Here is a 20,701-nt window from a genome sequence, read left to right as displayed (position 1 = left end):
CTACTACTCTCATTCACACAACTACTCCTCCCATCTGCACCACTACCACTCCTCTCATTTACACCACTACCACCCCTCCTATTCACTCCACTATCACCACTCTTAATCACTTCACTGCCACTCCTCCCGATCACTCCACTACCACTCCTCCCATCTGCACCACTACCACTCCTCTCATTCACTCCACTATCACCACTCTCATTCACACCACTACCACTCCTCCCATCTGCACCACTACCACTCCTCCCATCTGCACCACTACCACTCCTCTCATTCACTCCACTATCACCACTCTCATTCACACCACTACCACTCCTCCCATCTGCACCACTACCACTCCTCCCATCTGCACCACTACCACTGCCACATACACCCCTCTCATCCACAGCACTACCACTCCCATCTTTCACACACCTTGTTTTAACATTGCTTTTATTGACAGTATTTTTTTTGGGATCAGCAGCTGCTTCACCCACTACCTCTGGGCTGGCCTGGACATGCTTTAGCTTGGCCTTTTTGTACATTCTCAGGTCGCCGGCGGCTGCCATTGTCGGCGACGCTGACTCCTCCTCCATTCGAGATGTCACCGCCGACATCACCTCCCGAAGCTGAGGCTGCCCCTCCAGGCGCACCTCCACCACTCCTCCTGCCACTGATGTGCAGGGACTCCCCTCTCTCACAGGGGAGATCCCTGCAGTGCCTGCGCCACACACTGTGCCCAACCGCACAGGCTCAGCAGCAGGTTCTGACACCTGGACGCTCCCCCCCCCTCTCAGGGGAGTGCCCCGCAGCACCGACACTACTAGCAGTGCCCAGGGGACCGCCCCCCAAGCAGAAGATCTCACCACACACCTCAGGCGCCTGGACACTCCCCCCCCCTCTCAGGGAAGTGCCCCGCAGGGCTAGTAACATTGCCCACAATACTCGGGGAACCGCTCCCCTTGCAAACTGCCGCATAACTATTGCCCACTATTAGCCTGTCCTGCTCTTCCCTACCAGCAGGACGCGTGACTGTAGCACCCGCAGCCATGTTGGATGCAGCACTGTACCCCCCGTGCTGGTCCCGTTCCACAGCAGAAGCGGGATCTGGCAGGGTGGGGGGCCCAGCAGCCTGAACCAACTTTTCAGGTGGCCCAGACTGCTGGATAGGAGAGAAAACAAACTTTATCTGCTCCTCAGCCTTTTTCTTCTTCTTCTTCTTCTTCCTCTTCCTCTCCTCAGGGCCCAGGTCCTGGCCAAAACTGAAATTTTCCAGACGGGTGGGTGACTCCTGCATCACTATGGCCCGCAGGAGCCCCCCACAGACCAGTCCACTGTCACCGCCATCATTACTGTCACTTTCCTCAGAGGTGGCTGGTAGGGCGACTTGGGCAGGGTTGATGTAATCCGCACTCGGGGTGACAGAGGTCTTAGGGGTACACGGGGTATCACACACATCCCCCTCACTCTCATCACCCTCACTGCCGCCATCTCCCTCACCACCTTCCTCCATCTTCTCCTCCGTGACACACAAGCACTCTTCCTCCCCCTGACTATCCTCTTCCTCCTTCACAGGGGTCCGCATGGTTTTATAGCGGTCTTCATTCTTTAATTTTTCTTTAAACATGCCTGCTCCCTCTACAATCAGCATTCGGGCTCTCACCACCTCCTGCTCCTCTGCCTTCAGCTCACACACCCTGGCAGCAAACTTAGCCCTCATAGCCTTGGCAGAGTTATCTGTTTGGTAGCGAGCAAACTTCAGGTCTTCCCTTATGATTTTCAGCTTTTTCCCCAGCTGCTCATATTCTACAAGATTTGCCTGCATGCGGGAACCGAAAGTAGCTAGCGACTCCCTGGGACCCTTCACCCCCCATTGCTGGGGTTCCATAGTATCAGACACAGTCCCCGAAGACATAACCATAAGCTTCTTACCGGACGCCTTGCGGTTTCCAGCGAAGGACGGGGGAGTGGGCTCCACATTACTGCGGAGCCTGCTGGATCTTCTCACCCTGTCCTTGGAATCGGCCGTAGCTCTCTCACTCCCACCCCCCTCCGGCCTAGTTCGAGGGGTGGAAGTCTGGGGCTCCATAGCAGGAGGCTCTCCCAAGGAAGCTGCCACCCTCCTGGGGAAAAGGCTGTAGGAAACACTGCTTCAATCCTCTCTCTCTGGAAGTCAGACACACCCAACAGCTGCTGTGTTCCACAGGAAGTGCTCTCAGCTGACACCTCTGTCTGTGTCAGGAACTGTCCAGAGTAGGAGCAAATTCCCATAACAAACCTATTCTGCTCTGGACAGTTCCTAACACACAGACGTGTCAGCAGAGAGCACTGTGGTCAAACTGGAAAGAACTACACAACTTTCTCTGTAGTATTACAGCAGCTGATAAGTACTGGGAGGGGTAAGATTTTTAAATAGAAGGACGGTAATTTAAATCTGTTTAAAATTTCTAGCACTAGTTGATTTAAAAATATTTGTTTTCCACTTGTTTTCCACTGGAGTTCCCATTTTATTCTGCCTTTACTGCTGTCCCAACATACAACAGCCAGTCACCTCTAGTAGTTATATGAAGGACACGTACAGCTCAATTGATATGTGCAGGACATCCTTCAGCCTCATGTGTTGCCTCTTATGGCTTCCAATTGGCAATTTTTAGCAGGATAATGCACACACAGTAAGGGCTTTTCAGGAATGTCTCAGATTGCAACACTTCTTACACCTGCCAGTTCACCAGATTTATCATCAATTCAGCATTTATGGGACCAACTGGGACACCAGCTTCAGCAACCTATCTGTGAGATTCCATACAAAACCTGTTTGCCTCCATTCCCAACCGCATTTTATATGGTATCAGGCTGCACAAGCCCAACAGGGTACTAGAGCCTCCTTTCAATTATATAGTATTTTGTCATTTAGTGTAGATTAATATTTCCACCATCGTTAGTCCACCATAAAGTACATTTTTTGCCGGTATTTGAAGGGGAGGGGAATGCTTTATTCACACCATCTCTAAATGCTATATTCAATGTATGAATTTTTAGTAAGAAATAATACATGCATTTTTATAAAGCATTTGTTTTTACAGAGGTGTTGCACGATTTTTATAAAGCTATTATATTATCAAGAGTGTCTTAATCTGTAGAAATACTGTTTGGTTTTGGATGGCAATTCAGAAGGAAAAGTGGTTATTATGTAGGGTTGTCCTCAGAATAGTTCATCAATATTAGATTGGTGGGAGTCTGACCCCTAGCACACCACACCAATCAGATGTTTGAAGGGGCCATGATGCTTTTGTGAGCAATGCAGCCTCTACAATCCAGCTTGTACTTGCAGTTTCTGTATTGTTAGTAGCATCAGGTGAATGGGACAATGCTGTATTAATTTGTACCACAGTTCCAAATAGAATAACAATTGCAAGTAAGAGCACTTGTAAGCATTGAATAGGCTGCATTGCTCACAAGTGCCCCTTCAAACAGCTGGTTGGCACAGGTACCGTAAGGCAGACCTTGCCAATCCAACATTGATGACCTATCCTTAAACGGGCACTGTCAGATGCAAAAACGTTTGATATGTTGTAAAGCATGTATAACCAATAGGTTTTGCAATTGCTTTCATTAGAAAATTTTCAGTATTTAATACTTAAAAAGCCAGTCAAAGAACTGCCCCCATCTGCCTGCTTGGACACATACTAGTCCTGCTGTGTCCATGCGTCATCACCTATGTCATGGACACATTTTCTTGATTGACAGCTGTGAGCACAGGGCTCACAGCTGGAGGAAAAATCCTCCCACTGTCAGCTTGTGTCCTGCTACTGTCAGTGAGGACAAGCTGGGAGTTATAGTTTTGCTAATACTAGGGGAGATGTGAGCAGACAGCATACTGAGGGAGGGGGCGGAGACCTGCATTGTGAGGCCACGCCCCCTCCCTTTGAGAGGAATTCAGACTAGTGCGCTAAATTAAAAGTGTAATAAAAAAAATAAAGGTGCTAGACACATAAAAATTATATGTACATGGTCAGGATTAGGTACTAAGTCATATATTAAGAAAACGTTTTTTTGTTGGATCTGATGGGTACACTTTAAGATAGGCCATGAAGTTTTAAAGTCGGGTTAACCCCTTACTAACAATTTATATCTCCTCTGCTTCATGGACGTTACAAGTGTTCTGCTGATATTTCAGCTGATGTTGTTGGCTCCTTTCCGCAAATACTGTGGTTATAAGCCTCGTTTTTCTGGACTGCAGCTAATGATTATTTTTAAATAGTTTAGTTGGTCGATTATTTGTTCAATTAATCGGATAAAACAGCAAAATGACACAAAAAGGTTTTTTTGGTGTTTACCTTTAAAGGGGTACTCCAGTGGAAAACTTTTTTTTTTTTTAATCAACTGGTGCCAAAAAGTTAAACCGATTTTGTAAATTACTTCTATTAAAAAATCTTAATCCTTCCAATACTTATTAGCTGCTGAATACTACAGAGGAAATTCTTTTCTTTTTGGAACACAGAGCTCTCTGCTGACATCACGAGCACAATGCTCTCTGCTGACATCTCTGTCCATTTTAAGAACTGTCCAGAGTAGGAGAAAATCCCCATAGCAAACATATACTGCTCTGGACAGTTCCTAAAATGGACAGAGATGTCATAAGAGAGAACTGTGGTCATGTCAGCAGAGAGCTCTGTTCCAAAAAGAAAATAATTTCCTCTGTAGTATTCAGCAGCTAATAAGTACTGGAAGGATTAAGGTTTTTTAATAGAAGTAATTTACAAATCCGTTTAACTTTTTGGCACCAGTTGATTAAAAAAAAAAAAAAGTTTTCACCAGAGTACCCCTTTAATAACTATGTACATTAGGCAAATAAAAAAAGTTAAAAACATCATTAAAAAAAGTTAATGAGTAACAGAACAAACAAACTAACTTCAAACAAGGTAGACATTCACAAAGTGTCCAAAGCAGAGCTTACACGGCCTGGAAGCACTACGGTGATGCATAAGCATTATGCAGGTAAAAAGCTATGTCTGTCAAACCTACTCATATATTTTATGTGTGCATGTGAGTAAGTTTGGTAGAAATAGCATTATATATCCCATGACAAATCCTTGTGCCTGTTGGTTAGCCACGCAGAAGCCAGTGCCACATTAGTCCTTTGTCCATATAGTCAATGCAGCGGCAGCAGGACTGCAGGAAGTACGAGGAGGCTTTTCAGAATGTTAAGGATACCATTAGCGCTAATAAGAGCAGCGGATCACTGCAGACATATGGAGCAGCGTAGCAATTCACTACTAGCAAACATCCTGGACGAGAAGCATGGATGGTTCAGTATCCTCTGCACCTGGCCACATGTTGCAGTTGGTAATAATGGTGCATTGAAGAATCCAAGAATTGAAAGAAATAGCTGTCAGTGGCAGGGACTAGTTGAACACTTTAGAAGAAGGAAAGGCATCTTGAAGGAGAAGCAGATGGAGATGGGTACAGTGGAACCAGTGGAACATAAACCGTTGCAAGATGTCAGCACCAGAACAGCACTTACTACATGGTTGACAGACCCCTTGAACAAACATGGCCAGTAACTGCAACCCTGTCAGAACCTAAAGCCAGAAAAATGGAGTGTTCTTGAGGCACTTTCTACTGTGGGGTCCGGTGAGTCTGTATGTTTTGAATATTTGGCCATGAGGTGCTTCCAATCCACTGCAACCAATCAGCTTCACAGCAGATGGAGTCAGTGATATCCTTCCAGAACAAGTCCATGATCCTGTCATTATTTCCGCTGCGCTGGACCCAAGATTTAGAAAAGAAAATTTTTTTACACCTGAGAAAAATTATAAATGTGCAGGCAAAAGTCCAGACAGAGCTGCTCGCTCTTAGAAATTAGATCATGAGGTGCAGCAGAAAACAACTTCACCACTGTATTCTAGTACCCAAAAAAAGGGAAAAAAATCTTCTTTTTTGCCCTGGAGCCATATACATTAGCATATACTTGCTATCTACTACTAGCCTTAGTATAAGCACTATTTGGCACAGATCCCTTTAAATCAACTTCCTATTAAACATAGCATCATGTGTGATACCATTTGCAGGTATGAGGTATCTCAGCCTGATATTATATATACACACATACATGAGCTGGTGTATTACTACAACGCACATACCCCTATGTGTACAGCAGTGTGTATGTAGTATATATACACTGCTATACACATGGGGGTATGTGCAGAGCATTGCACCCTAGTGTATGTACTACAGACACTAGGGTGCAATGCTCTGCACATACCGCTATACCCCTATGACAATATGAATGCGGCATTAACAGTGGCTGCATGAGCCCTGAGCACCATTATACAGTAGTATCCTGGTTTACTGGCGGCAGCAGTACGGGTGAGGTCCTCCTGGGCAGACTGCAGCTCCACGTAAAATGGAGGCACAAGTCAGTGAGTCAGTGCACAGGTGGTGGTGGGACTAGGAATTGGCTGTGGCGGTGCTGTATAGTGCTTGACTGCCCACTTCCGCACTGCAGCAGCCTCATTACCGCTGACACCCCAGACAACGGACGATTATTCGATAACTGGATTTGTCGACAATGAATCCCTTTATCTATTTCATCGATTAATAGTTGCAGCCCTATGGTTATTTATTTGATTCATAAATGTGACACTATTTTATTACCTAACAGCTTTTCACAGTATCCAAATTATTAGGATAGATTAATGCAGGAGAGAAATTTCAGCAATGTAGATTAGACTAGTGCCAGGCAGCCTCTTCTTCTGCTGCATTGCCTTGCTGTCCAATTCAGCAAGATGCCTTAATCAGTCAATGACAGCCCCAAACCCTGGTTTAAGGAGAATATATTGATACCCATTATTAAAGTGCCCATGTTTCTCTAGGACTAAGTAAAAAATACTAAATAACTACTATTTCAGATGAACATTTCATTTAATAAGCTATGGGCTGAGATTTCAACATTGAGGACAGAGGTTGCCAGACTTCTGATACGTGAGATACAGTTGGGCAAAAAAGTAGTCAGTCACCAATTGTGCAAGTTCTCCTACTTAAAAAGATGAGAGGCCTGTCATTTTCATCATAGTATACCTCAACTATGAGAGACATGATGAGGAAAAAGAAAATCCATAAAATCACATTGTCTGATTTTTAAAGAATTTATTTGCAAATTATGGTGGAAAATAAGTATTTGGTCACCTACAAACAACCAAGATTTCTGTCTCTCACAGACCTGTAACTTCTTTTTTTAAAGTCACTTCTGTCCTCCACTCATTACCTGTATTAATGGCACCTGTTTGAACTTGTTATCAGTATAAAAGACACCTGTCCACAACCTCAAACTGTCACACTCCAAACTCCACTATGGCCAAGACCAAAGAGCTGTCGAAGGACACCAGAAACAAAATTGTAGACCTACACCAGGCTGGGAAGACTGAGTCTGCTATAGGCAAGCAGCTTGGTGTAAAGAAATCAACTGAGAGAGTAATTATTAGAAAATGGAAGACAAACAAGGCCACTGATCTCCCTCGATCTGGGGCTCCATGCAAGATCTCACCCCATGGTGTCAAAATGATCACAAGAACGGTGAGCAAAATCCCAGAACCACACGGGGGGACCTAATGAATAACCTGGGACCAACATAACAAAGGCTACCATCAGTAACAAACACTACGCCGCCAGGGACTCAAATCATGTAGTGCCAGACGTGTCGTCCTGCTTAAGCCAGCACATGTTCTGGACTGTCTGAAGTTTGCTAGAGAGCATTTGGATGATACAGAAGAGGATTGGAAGAATGTCACATGGTCAGATGAAACCAAAGTAGAACCTTTTGGTAAAAACTCAACTCGTCGTGTTTGGAGGAGAAAGAATGCGGAGTTGCATCCAAAGAACACCATACCTATTGTGAAGCATGGGGGTGGAAACATCATGCTTTGGGATTGTTTTTCTGCTAAGGATCCAGGGCAACTGATATGTGTAAAGGAAAGAATGTATGGGGCCATGTATCGTTAGATTTTGAGTGAAAACCTCCTTCCATCAGCAAGAGCATTGAAGATGAAACGTGGCTGGGTCTTTCAACATGACAACGATCTTAAACAAACCACACAGGCAATGAAGGAGTGGCCTCGTAAGAAGCATTTCAAGGTCCTGGAGTGGCCTAGCCAGTCTCCATATCTCAAACTCCATAGAAAATCTTTGGAGGGAGTTGAAAGTCTGTGTTGCCCAGCGACAGATCTGCATGGAGGAATGGGCCAAAATACCAGCAACTGTGTGTGAAAACCTTGTGAAGACTTACAGAAAACATTTGACCTCTGTCATTTCCAACAAAGGGTATATAACAAAGTATTGAGATGAACTTTTGTTATTGACCAAATACTTATTTTCCACCATAATTTGCAAATAAAGTCTTTAAAAATCAGACAATGTGATTTTATGGATTTTTTTTTCTCATTATGTCTCTCATAGTTGAAGTATACCTATGATGAAAATTACAGGCCTCTCTCATCTTAAGTGGAAGAACTTGCACAATTGGTGGCTGACTACTTTTTTGCCCCACTGTTCTTTTTGTTAGGCAGGCCACCAACAAATTGGATGTGTGGAAGAAGAAATACTGAGCCTACTGTGTCTGGGAAAAAGACACTGACTATCACAGTGTGTCAGCCATTAATGCTTTATAAGTGCCTGCCTCAGATGCCCACATTTCAATCACATGTGCCCCAACAACAGTATGCCACAACCACACTAATTTGGCCCCTACCAGCACACAGGCAAACTGGATTTATGCACACCTGCTTTGTGCTACACCATGCCCCCTCCTCTGCAAGCCTGGCCCAACTAGCTAGTGTGGCAGACAATATTAAAGTTGCTTTTTTTTTTTTTTAACAAAGTGGGTGGTTGTGCAAAAACTATTTTTTTTGCATTTTTACAAGGTGCACGGATGATAACTGCCCCCATAGAGTTCTGTGGGAGCAGTAATTGCAAATGAATTAATCTGCTACACACTTTTATAATACCAGTTTACTAAGAGTATAGTAAACGTGAAAGATTGTGTCACAGACATTCCCTTCGTGTCACCCATAGCAGTGTTAATAGTATTCCTTAGCATTAAAGGGGTACTCCGGTGAAAAACAATTTTTTTAGATTAACTGGTGCCAGAAAGTTAAATTACTTCTATTTAAAAATCTGAATCCTTCCAGTAGTTATCAGCTGCTGTATGCTCCAGAGGAAGTTATTTTCTTTTTTAATTTCTTTTGTGTCTGACCACAGTGCTCTCTGCTGACACCTCTGTCTGTCTCAGGAACTGTCCAGAGCAGGATAGTTTTGCCATGGGGATTTGCTCCTGCTCTGGACAGTTCCTGACATGGGCAGAGGTGTCAGACAGAGAGGGAATTCAAAAGGAAAAAAAACTTCCTGTAGAGCATACAGCAGCTGATAAGTACTGGAAGGATTAAGATTTTTAAATAAAAGTAATTTACAAATCTGTTTAACCCCTTAAGGACCAGGCCATTTTACACCTCAGGACCAGAACGTTTTTTGCACATCTGACCACTGTCACTTTAAACATTAATAACTTTGGAATGCTTTTAGTTATCATTCTGATTCCGAGATTGTTTTTTTCGTGACATATTCTACTTTAACATAGTTGTAAAAAATTTTTGGTAACTTGCATCCATTCTTGGTGAAAAATCCCAAAATTTGATGAAAAATTAAAAAAAATTTGCATTTTTCTAACTTTGAAGCTCTCTGCTTCACAGGAATAGCAGCAAAGTGAAGGAGAAAATTCACAATCTTCATTTTTTACACTCGTATGTTCTTGTAGACCCAATTTTTGAATTTTTACAAGGGGTAAAAGGAGAAAATGTATACTTATATTTGTAGCCCAATTTCTCTCGAGTAAGCACATACCTCATATGTCTATGTAAATTGTTCGGCGGGTGCAGTAGAGGGCTCAGAAGGGAAGGAGCGACAAGGGGATTTTGGAGAGTACGTTTTTCTGAAATGGTTTTTGGGGGGCATGTTGCATTTAGGAAGCCCCTATGGTGCCAGAACAGCAAAAAAATAAACACATGCCATACCATTTTGGAAACTAGACCCCTTGAGGAACGTAACAAGGAATTAAGTGAGCCTTAATACACCACAGGTGTTTCACGAATTTTGCATATGTAAAATAAAAAAAAATGTTCACTAAAATGTGTTTCCCCCCCAAATTTCACATTTTTGCAAGGGTTAATAGCAGAAAAGACCCCCCAAAATTTGTAACCCCATCTCTTCTGAGTATGGAGGTACCCCATAAGTTGACCTGAAGTGCACTACAGGTGAACTACAATGCTCAGAAGAGAAGGAGTCATATTTGGCTTTTTGAGAGCAAATTTTGCTCGGGGGGCATGTCTCATTTAGGAAGCCCCTATGGTGCCAGAACAGCAAAAAAAAAAAAAACACATGGCATACCATTTTGGAAACTAGACCCCTTGAGGAATGTAACAAGGAATAAAGCGAGCCTTAATACCCCACAGGGGTTTCACGACTTTTGCATATGTAAAAAAAAAAAATTCACATTTTTTGCAAGGGTTAATAGCAGAAAAGACCCCCCAAAATTTGTAACCCCATCTCTTCGGAGTATGGAAATACCCCATGTGTGGACGTCAAGTGCTCTGCTGGCGCACTACAATGCTCAGAAGAGAAGGAGCGCCATTGAGCTTTTGGGAAAAAAATTGTTTGGAATGGAAGTCAGGGGCCATGTGCGTTTACGAAGCCCCCCCGTGGTGCCAGAACAGTGGAACCCCCCACATGTGACCCTATTTTGGAAACTACACCCCTCACAGAATTTAATAAGGGGTACAGTGAGTATTTACACCCCACTGGCATTTGACAGATCTTTGAAACAGTGGGCTGTGCAAATGAAAAATAAAATTTTTCATTTTCACGGACCACTGTTCCAAAAATCTGTCAGACACCTGTGGGGCGTAAATGCTCACTGTACCCCTTATTACATTCCGTGAGGGGTGTAGTTTCCAAAATGGGGTCACATGTGGGTATTTTTTTTTGGGGGGGTTTATGTCAGAACCGCTGTAAAATCAGCCACCCCTGTGCAAATCATTTAGACCTCAAATGTACATGGTGCGCTCTCACTCCTGAGCCTTGTTGTGCGCCCGCAGAGCATTTTACGCCTAGATATGGGGTATTTCTGTACTCAGGAGAAATTGTTACAAATTTTGGGGGTCTTTTTTTCCTTTTAACGCTTGTGAAAATAAAAAGTAAAGGGCAACACCGGCATGTTAGTGTAATTTTTTTAAATTTTTTTACACGAACAAGTTGGTGTCGCCCCAACTTTTCCTTTTCATAAGGGGTAAAAGGAGAAAAAGCTCCCCAAAATTTGTAGTGCAATTTCTCCCGAGTACGGAGATACCCCATAAGTGGCCCTAAACTGTATCCTTGAAATACGACAGGGCTCTGAAGTGAGAGTGCCATGCGCATTTGAGGACTAAATTAGGGATTGCACAGGGGTGGACATAGGGGTATTCTATGCCAGTGATTCCCAAACAGGGTGCCTCCAGCTGTTGCTAAATTCCCAGCATGCCTGGACAGTCAGTGGCTGTCCGGAAATGCTGGGAGTTGATGTTTTGCAACAGCTGGAGGCTCCGTTTTGGAAACACTGCCATACAATATGTTTTTCATTTTTATTGGGGGGGACAGTGTAAGGGGGTGTATATGTAGTGTTTTACCCTTTATTATGTGGTAGTGTAGTGTTTTTAGGGTACATTCGCACTGGCGGGTTACGGTGAGTTTCTCGCTAGAAGTTTGAGCTGCGGCGAAAAATTTGCCGCAGCCCAAACTTGAAGCAGGAAACTTACTGTAAACCCGCCCGTGTGAATGTACCCTGTACGTTCACATGGGGGGGCAAACCTCCAGCGGTTTCAAAACTACAACTCCCAGCATGTACTGACAGACCGTGCATGCTGGGAGTTGTAGTTTTGCAACAGCTGGAGGCACACTGGTTGGAAAACCTTCAGTTAGGTTCTGTTACCTAACTCAGTATTTTCTAACCAGTGTGCCTCCAGCTGTTGCAAAACTACAACTCCCAGCATGTACTGATCGCCGAAGGGTAGTTATGCAATAGCTGGAGGTACGCAACTACAACTCCCAGCATGCCAAGACAGCTGATTGCTGTTTGGACAGGCTGGGATTTGCAGTTTTGCATCTGGAGGGCTACAGTTTTAGAGAACACTGCAAAGTGATCTCCAAACTGTGGTCCTCCAGCTGTTGCAAAACTACAATTCCCAGCATGCCCTGACAGCAAACAGTTGTTTGAGCATGCTAGGAGTTGTAGTTTTGCAAGATCTGGAGGGCTACAGTTCAGGAACCACTATATAGTGGTCTCAAACTGTAGCCCTCCAGCTGTTGCAAAACTACATATTCCAGCATGCCCAAACAGCTGTCTGGGCATGCTGGGAGTTGTAGTTTTGCAACATCTGGAGGGTTACAGTTAGAGACCACTGTATAATGGTCTCAAACTGTACCCTCCAGATGTTGCTAGGCAACTCACCGGCTTCCGTCGGATCCAGCCGCACGTCATCGCCGCCCGCCGATCTCTGTCGCCCGCAGCCTCCGTCGCCCGCCCGGATCGGTAAGTGGATCTTCGGCGCCGGTCCCCGTCGTTTCCCCGTCCTGCCGCGCCTATTGTGGGTGGGCAGGACGGGGAAAAGGAAAGTAAACCCCCGCCCCCGATCTGCTATTGGTGGTCGCGTCTAGACCACCAATAGCAGGGATAGGAGGGGTGGCACTCGTGCCACCTCACTCCTATGCCTTCAGGGGGATCGTGGGTGTCTTAGACACCCGCGATCCGCCTTACATTCCGGGTCACTATAGACTTCACTTGCGATTTTCCGCGATCGCCGACATGGGGGGGGTCTGATAACCCCCCCTGGGCATTTGCTCGGGATGCCTGCTGAATGATTTCAGCAGGCATCCCGCTCCGATCCCTGCCCGGCGCACGGCGGGGACTAGAACTGCCCATGACGTAAATGTACGTCCCTGGTCTTTAAGACCCAGGGTGTCGGGACGTACCGTTACGTCATGGGTCCTGTAGGGGTTAATGTTCTGGCACCAGTTGATTTAAAAAAAATAAGTTTTTCACTGGAGTACCCCTTTAAGGTAAGGTGCCAAGCTGGTGCGCTCAGCACTATTTCCTGTTTGCAGTAATGATGATGAGTTTTATTCTTCTAGTGCTAATTGGTCATTTAAAGCTTGATAGATAACCTAAATTTACATGCGCCGTTAATTGTATAAAGCTCCATGTTCTCGCTTCAGCCCCATTATTAGTCTACAGATGTAGTGTTACACCATCATTTACAGACAATATATCTTCCAAATGACATACAAACATGAACCTTCAGGAGTGTAGGTAACAAATAAAGAAGTTGGAATAATGTTGGGTGTGGTAGTTAAGCTATAAGGGGTTCAGAGGTTGCAGTTAACCCCTTAAGGACCCAGCCAATTTTCACTGTAGGACCCAGCCATTTTTTGAACATCTGACCACTGTCACTTTAAGCATTAATAACTCTGGGATGTTTTTACCTTTCATTCTGATTCCGAGATTGATTTTTCGTCACATATTCTACTTTATGTTAGTGGTAAAATTTTGTCGATACTTCGATAGTTTCTTGGTGAAAAATTCCAAAATTTGATGAAAAAATTGAACATTTTGCATGTTTTTTTTACTTTGAAGCTCTCTGCTTACAAGGAAAATGAATATTCCAAATAAATTATATAATGATTCACATATACAACAAGTCTACTTTACTTTATAATTGCATCATAAAGTTGACATGTTTTTAGTTTTGGAAGACATCAAAATCGAAATTTTTCAGGGGCCAGTTCTGTTTTGAAGGGGATTTGAAGGGTCTTCTTATTAGAAATACCCCACAAATGACCCCATTATAAAAACTGCACCCCTCAAAGTATTCAAAAGGACATTCAAAAGGTTTGTTAACCCTTTAGGTGTTTCACAGGAATAGCAGCAAATTGAAGGAGAAAATTCAAAATCTTCATTTTTTACACTCGCATGTTCTTGTAGACCCAGTTTTTGAATTTTTACAAGGGGTAAAAGGAGAGAAATCTTCCTAAAATGTGTAACCCAATTTCTCTCGAGTTAGGAAATACCTCATATGTGTATGTCAAGTGTTCGGTGGGCGCAGTAGAGGGCTCAGAAGGGAAGGAGCGACAGTGGGATTTTGGAGAGTGAGTTTTTCTGAAATGGTTTTTGTGGGGCATGTCGCATTTAGGAAGCCCCTATGGTGCCAAAACGGCAAAAAAAAAAACACATGGCATACTATTTTGGAAACTACACCCCTCAAGGCACGTAACAAGGGGTCCAGTGAGCCTTAACACCCCATAGGTGTTTTACAACTTTTTGTTAAAGTTGTATGTGTAAATAATTTTTTTTTTCACTAAAATGCTAGTTTCCCCCCAAATTTTTAATTTTTACAAGGGATAATAGGACAAAATGTCCCCCAAAATTTGTAACCCCATCTCTTCTGAGTATGGAAATACCCCATATGTGGGCGTCAAGTGCTCTGGTGGCGCAGTAGAATGCTCAGAAGAGAAGGAGTCACATTTGGCTTTTGAAAAGTGAATTTTGCTGAAATGGTTTTTGGAGGGAATGTTGCATTTAGGAAGCCCCTATGGTGCCAGGACAGCAGAAGAAAAAAACCCACATGGCATAATATTTTGGAAACTACACCCCTCAAGGAACGCAACAAGGGGTACAGTGAGCCTTAACACCTCACAGGTGTTTGACGACTTTTTGTTAAATTCGGATGTGTAAATGAAAAAAAAAAAATGTTCACTGAAATGCTGGTTTTCCCCCAAATTTTACATTTTTAGAAGGGGTAATAGGAGAAAATGACCCCCAAAATTTGTAACCCCATTTCTTTTGAGTGTGGAAATACCCAATGTGTGGATGTCAAGTGCTCTGCTGTGCGCCTACAATGCTCAGAAGAGGAGGAGCGCCATTCATCTTTTGGAGACAGAATTTGGTTGGAATAGAAGTCAGGGGCCATGTGCGTTTACAAAGCCCCCCGTGGTGCCAGAACAGTCGAACCCCCCCCCCCCCACATGTGACCCCATTTTGGAAACTACACCCCTCACAGAATTTAATAAGGGGTGCAGTTGGTATTTATACCCCACTGGCGTTCAACAGATCTTTGGAACAGTGGGCTGTGCAAATGAAAAATTTAAGATTTTCCTAGTATGATGACGGAAAATATAGATTTTATAAAGACAGGAGGCGAGTATCAAATACAAAGTCTTTCTTTATTTAGCTCAATAGCAGAAAGAAATGTACTGTAAATTCAATACTGATAGAAAAAAGAGAGGGATGCAGGTCCCTTAGCAACTGACCGCATCCCTCCTCCCACAATTCCACCAATCACATCCGACCTTGCTCCATAAAACCTGGCTCTGGCTCCACCTCCTCTTCTTTCTTGCTGCCAGAACCCACGGAACAGAGACCTGCCCAAGCATAAGTCCTCAGTACAGAAACCGCATTCCACATCTTGAGAAGGCCGGAGTACCCCAACTGAACTCGAAGAATCTCTTCCACGAACACGGAAGTCGTCAACCATCAGAACACGAACCATTCAACCACCACGACAAATCTTCTCAATATCCTGCAACACAGAAACATAAACCATGACAGGGTGGGTAGTAAAAATCGGCAGGGATGATACTCGCCTCCTGTCTTTATAAAATCTATATTTTCCGTCATCTTACTAGAAAAATCTTAAATTGTATGGCAGACAGGAGGCTCGTATCAAATGCAAGTTCAAAGCAACAACATAAAACAATGAAACCAACATCTCCTAATATAGACATCGCAACTTGCGGTTCAGGTCTAAAATAAAAGGTCCTGAAGGTATCTTCAGACGACCAATCCGCCACTTTCAAAATATCCGACAACGAACCTCCCGCCTTAGTGGCCATGGCTCATCTAGCAGAGTGTGCCTGAAAAAGCGACACATCCACACCTGCCAAAGCCATAGTCTCTCGTACCCAACGCGAAAGCGTCGGAGAAGAAACCGGCAAAAACTGCGCCGAAAAAGAAATCAGCAATTATGAACATCGTGGAGAACGAGACGATTGCGTCCTGTTCTCGTATTCCCGTAAACAGCGCACCACACACAGTTTGGGGTGCGAAGGAAACAACGGGTAAAACACATTGCGTAGATTCGTCTTTGTACGTCGAGCAACCGTAAACTGGGCCCCTTGAGGAGTAAACTGTCTCCTGGAGATGTCCAACGCATGTACATCAGAGACGCGCTTAATGGAAACCAGGCATAACAGCACTGTCAGCTTGAAAGATAGCAACTTAAGTGACAGCACATCGTTGTCTTCCCAAGAGGAAAACAAGCACAGAACCAACGACATCCCAGGTGGCTATATAACGAGGAGCTGGAGGGCGCCTAAACTTGATACCCTTTAAAAGGCGGCAAACCAACGGATGCTGCCCAATCGCCACTCCGTCCGATGGGACGTGTTGAGACGAAATCGCCGACCTATAGACATTAATGGTTCTATAGGCTTTACCAGCCTCAAATGCCTCAGACAAATAGTTCAGTACTCCGGATACAGGGGCCTGAATGGGATCCATCTGCCGTTGTGAGCACCAATGAACCCATAATCCCCAGGTAGATCGGTAAGCCGATCTGGTACCCGGGGCCCAAGCCTCACGCATGAGTTCTCGAGCAGATCGTGATAACTCCGTATCAGATCCTGCTGACCCGATATTAACCAGACCACTAAGGGTAACTGACCCGATAATACCAACGGGTGCGGATCCCCCGCCGGATTCAGAAGAAGATCGGAGAGCAGCGGACACACCCGCGGACAATCTAAGGTCATCCCCAAAATCTGAGGGAACCACGACTGGGTCGGCCACCACGGCGTAATCAACACCATTGTGGCTTCCTGCGCCCCCGCCTGCCATAAAACCCGGAGTATCATGGCGAACGATGGGAACGCATACAGCGTGCCCTGGGGCCACGTCTGACGGAACGCATCCATCGCTACAGCCTCCGGGTCCGGTCTCCAACTGAAGAACCGGCGAAGTTTGCGATTGAGACGAGATGCAAACAGATCCAGTCAGAGGACACAGCAGCACCGAGGTATACAGTATCTACCCCGGTACCAAAGAATATATATTGCACAATAGGATATACAAATATATAGGAAGCTACATACAGAAGAATGAGGGATAAAAGAGGGGAAAAACTGAACAATTCAGTCAATCCCAGACAATAAAAGAGAACAAAAATACACCGTAATTAAGGACTGTTACTTATCTGATCTATTGAGCAGAAAGAAAGAGGAGGAGGTGGAGCCAGAGCCAGGTCGGATGTGATTGGTGGAATTGTGGGAGGAGGGATGCGGTCAGTTGCTAAGGGACCTGCATCCCTCTCTTTTTTTCTTTCAGTATTGAATTTACAGTACATTTCTTTCTGCTATTGAGCTAAATAAAGAAAGACTTTGCATTTGATACGAGCCTCCTGTCTGCCATAAAATTAAATTTTTCATTTTCACGGACCACTGTTCCAAAAATCTGTCAGACACCTGTGGGGCATAAATGCTAATTTTACCCCTTATTACATTACGTGAGGGGTGTAGTTTCCAAAATGGGTCACGTGGGGGGGGGGGGGTACATTGTTCTGGCACTATGGGGGCTTTGTAAACACACGTGGCCTTTAATTTTCTCTTCAAAATCCCAATGGCGCTGCTTCTCTTCTGAGCATTGTAGTGCGCCAGCAGAGTACTTTACATCCGCATATGGGGTATGTTCTTACTCAGAAGAAATAGGGTTACAAATTTTGGGGGGCTTTTTTCCTATTTTTCCGTGTGAAAATGAAAAATTTAGGGTAACACCAGCATTTTAGTGAATTTTATTTATTTTTTTTTCATTTTTCCATCCAACTTTGAAAAATTTTCATTAAACACCTGTGGAGTGTTCAGGCTCACTATACCCCTTGTTACGTTCCGTGAGGGGTGTAGTTTCCAAAATGGGGTCACATGTGGGTATTTCTTTTTTTGCGTTTATGGCAGAACCACTGTACAATCAGCCACCCCTGTGCAAATCACCAATTTAGGCTTCAAATGTAAATGGTGTGCTCTCACTCCTGAGCCATGTTGTGCGCCCGCAGACCATTTTACCCACATCTGGGGTATTTCCGTACGCAGGAGAAATTGCGTTACAAATTTTGGGGGTCTTTTTTTCCTTTTAACAATTGTGAAAATAAAGTATGGGGCAACACCAGCATGTTAGTGTAAAATGTTTAATTTTTTTACACTAACAGGCTGGTGTAGCCCCCAACTTTTCCTTTTCATAAGGGGTAAAAGGAGAAAAAGCCCCCCAAAATTTGTAGTGAAATTTCTCCCGAGTATGAAAATACCCCATATGGGGCCCTAAACTGTTTCCTCGAAATGTGACAGGGCTCCGAAGTGAGAGAGCGCCATGCGCATTTGAGGACTAAATTAGGGGTTGCATAGGGGTGGACATAGGGGTATTCTACACCAGTGATTCCCAAACAGGGTGCCTCCAGCTGTTGCTAAACTCCCAGCATGCCTGGACAGTCAGTGGCTGTCCGTAAATTCTGGGAGTTGTTGTTTTGCAACAGCTGGATGCTCAGTTTTGGAAACACTGCTGTACAATAGGTTTTTCATTTTTATTGGGGGGACAGTGTAAGGGGTGTATATGTAGTGTTTTACCCTTTATTTTGTGTTAGTGTAGTGAAGTGTTTTTAGGATACATTCACACTGGCGCAGCTCATACTTGAAGCAGGAAATTTACTGTAAACCTGCCCATGTGAATGTACCCTGTACGTTCACATGGAGGGACAAACCTCCAGCTGTTTCAAAACTGCAACTCCCAGCATGCACTGACAGACCATGCATGCTGGGAGTTGTAGTTTTGCCACAGCTGGAGGCACACTGGTTGGAAAACCTTCAGTTAGGTTCTGTTACCTAACTCAGTATTTTCCAACCAGTGTGCCTATAGCTGTTGCAAAACTACAACTCCCAGCATGTACTGATGCTGGGAGATGTAGTTATTCAATAGCTGGAGGTACGCAACTACAACTTCCAGCATGCTGAGACAGCTGTTTCCTGTTTGGGCATGCTGGGATTTGCAGTTTTGCAACATCTGGAGGGCTACAGTTAGAGACCAGTGCACAGTGATCTGTGGACCTCCAGATGTTGCAAAACTACAAATCCCAGCATGCACAGACAGCACACTGCTGTGTGGACATGCTAGGAGTTGTAGTTTTGCAAGATCTAGAGGGCAGTATAGGGATCACTGTGCTGTGGTCTCTAAACTGTAGACCTCCAGCTGTTGCAAAACTGCAAGTCCCAGCATGCCCAAACAGCTGTCTGGGCATGCTGGGAGTTGTAGTTTTGCAACATCTGGAGGGTGTGGCAAGGAAAGGGTGTATTTCCTTGGCTCACCCTGCAGAAGCTCTCACCTGCTTCTTAAGTAATGAGGCAGGAAGGAAGGGAAGTGTATATGAGATGGAGACTCAGTCTAATCTAGGCTCTTCCTAGGAGACAGCATGTGGGCTGTAGGGAAGAGACAGAGCCTGCTGAGGAGTACACAGCCCGAGCTATGAGAGGTTCAAAGAGACTGCCATGAATTGTGAGTAGAAGGTTGCAGGGGACATATGTTTAACTGGCTGAGGGAAGCTCAGCGGTTGTTAGTCAGGACAAGCTGATCTGTTTAGGCAGTGACCAGACGGTCTAGGATTTTGTTTTGTTCCTGCTTTTTGTTTATTTCTTTCCCTGCAACCTGTCTAATAAAACTGGCAAGGTGCCAGATTTGCATTACAAGCGTTTGTTTGCTGGTTTATTGAGAAGAAACGCATCCTGTAGCGTGGTCCAGGACGATCCCAGAGCTAATCCCCAAGACGGATCGTCACAAGGGCTACAGTCTCAGACTGTAACCCTCCAGATGTTGCTAGGCAACTTACCGGCTTCTGTCGGATCCAGGGAGCCATCCTCTTCTGCCGCACGACATCGCTGCCCTTGCCGATCACTGAAGCCGATCCCGTCCCACAGCTGTTGCCGACGGGTAAGTGGATCTTCGGCGCCGGTCCTCCGTCGTTTCCACGTCCTGCCCCACCTATTGTGGGTGGGCAGAACGGGGAAAATTAACGTTAACCCCCCCCCCCCGCCCCGATCTGCTATTGGTGGTCGCGTCTAGACCACCAATAGTAGGGATAGGATGGGTGGCACCCCTGCCACCTCACTCCTATCCCTTCAGGGGGATCTTGGGTGTCTTAGACAACCGCGATCCCCCTTATATTCCGGGTCACCATAGACCCGTATGACCCGGAATCGGCGCAAATCGCAAGTGTGAATTCACTTGCGATTTGTGCCGATCGCCGACATGGGGGGGGTCTGATGACCCCCCTGGGCATTTACGCGTGGTGCCTGCTGATCGACATCAGTAGTCACCCCTTTCCCCGCCCGGTGCTTGGCGGGGACCGAAATTCCCACAGGCGTACAGGTACGCCCTGGGTCCTTAAGACCCAGGTACACAGGGCGTATCCATATGCCCTAGGTCCTGTACGGGTTAAAGTTCAATAAATCGCAGTAACATTTTCCGGACCTGGAACTCTGGACTACCTCATTTCAAACTTCTCCAGGGAATTGGAACACAAACAGAATGATATTTACAAGACTAAGGGCTAGT

General features: G+C 44.9%; 1 protein-coding gene across 2 annotated transcripts in view; it reads left to right on the top strand.

Moving 5' to 3' along the window:
• RTN1 (reticulon 1) overlaps positions 1 to 20,701 on the top strand; it is a 250,094-nt gene that overhangs the window by 10,950 nt on the left and 218,443 nt on the right. Inside the window, exon 1 of one of the 2 annotated variants that reach the window (XM_056545301.1) lies at positions 19,935 to 20,077. The exons of the other annotated variant lie outside the window; for it this stretch is intronic. The gene's annotated coding sequence lies outside the window, so the exon portion shown is untranslated. Of the gene's footprint in view, positions 1 to 19,934; positions 20,078 to 20,701 lie in introns of those variants that run through there. 2 annotated transcript variants of the gene reach the window in all.

Source organism: Hyla sarda, chromosome 11, assembly GCF_029499605.1.
Source record: "Hyla sarda isolate aHylSar1 chromosome 11, aHylSar1.hap1, whole genome shotgun sequence".
NCBI classification, from domain to species: domain Eukaryota; kingdom Metazoa; phylum Chordata; class Amphibia; order Anura; family Hylidae; genus Hyla; species Hyla sarda.
The sequence above is the reverse complement of the archived record's forward strand: the minus strand, read 5'-3'. Positions and strand labels throughout refer to the sequence as shown.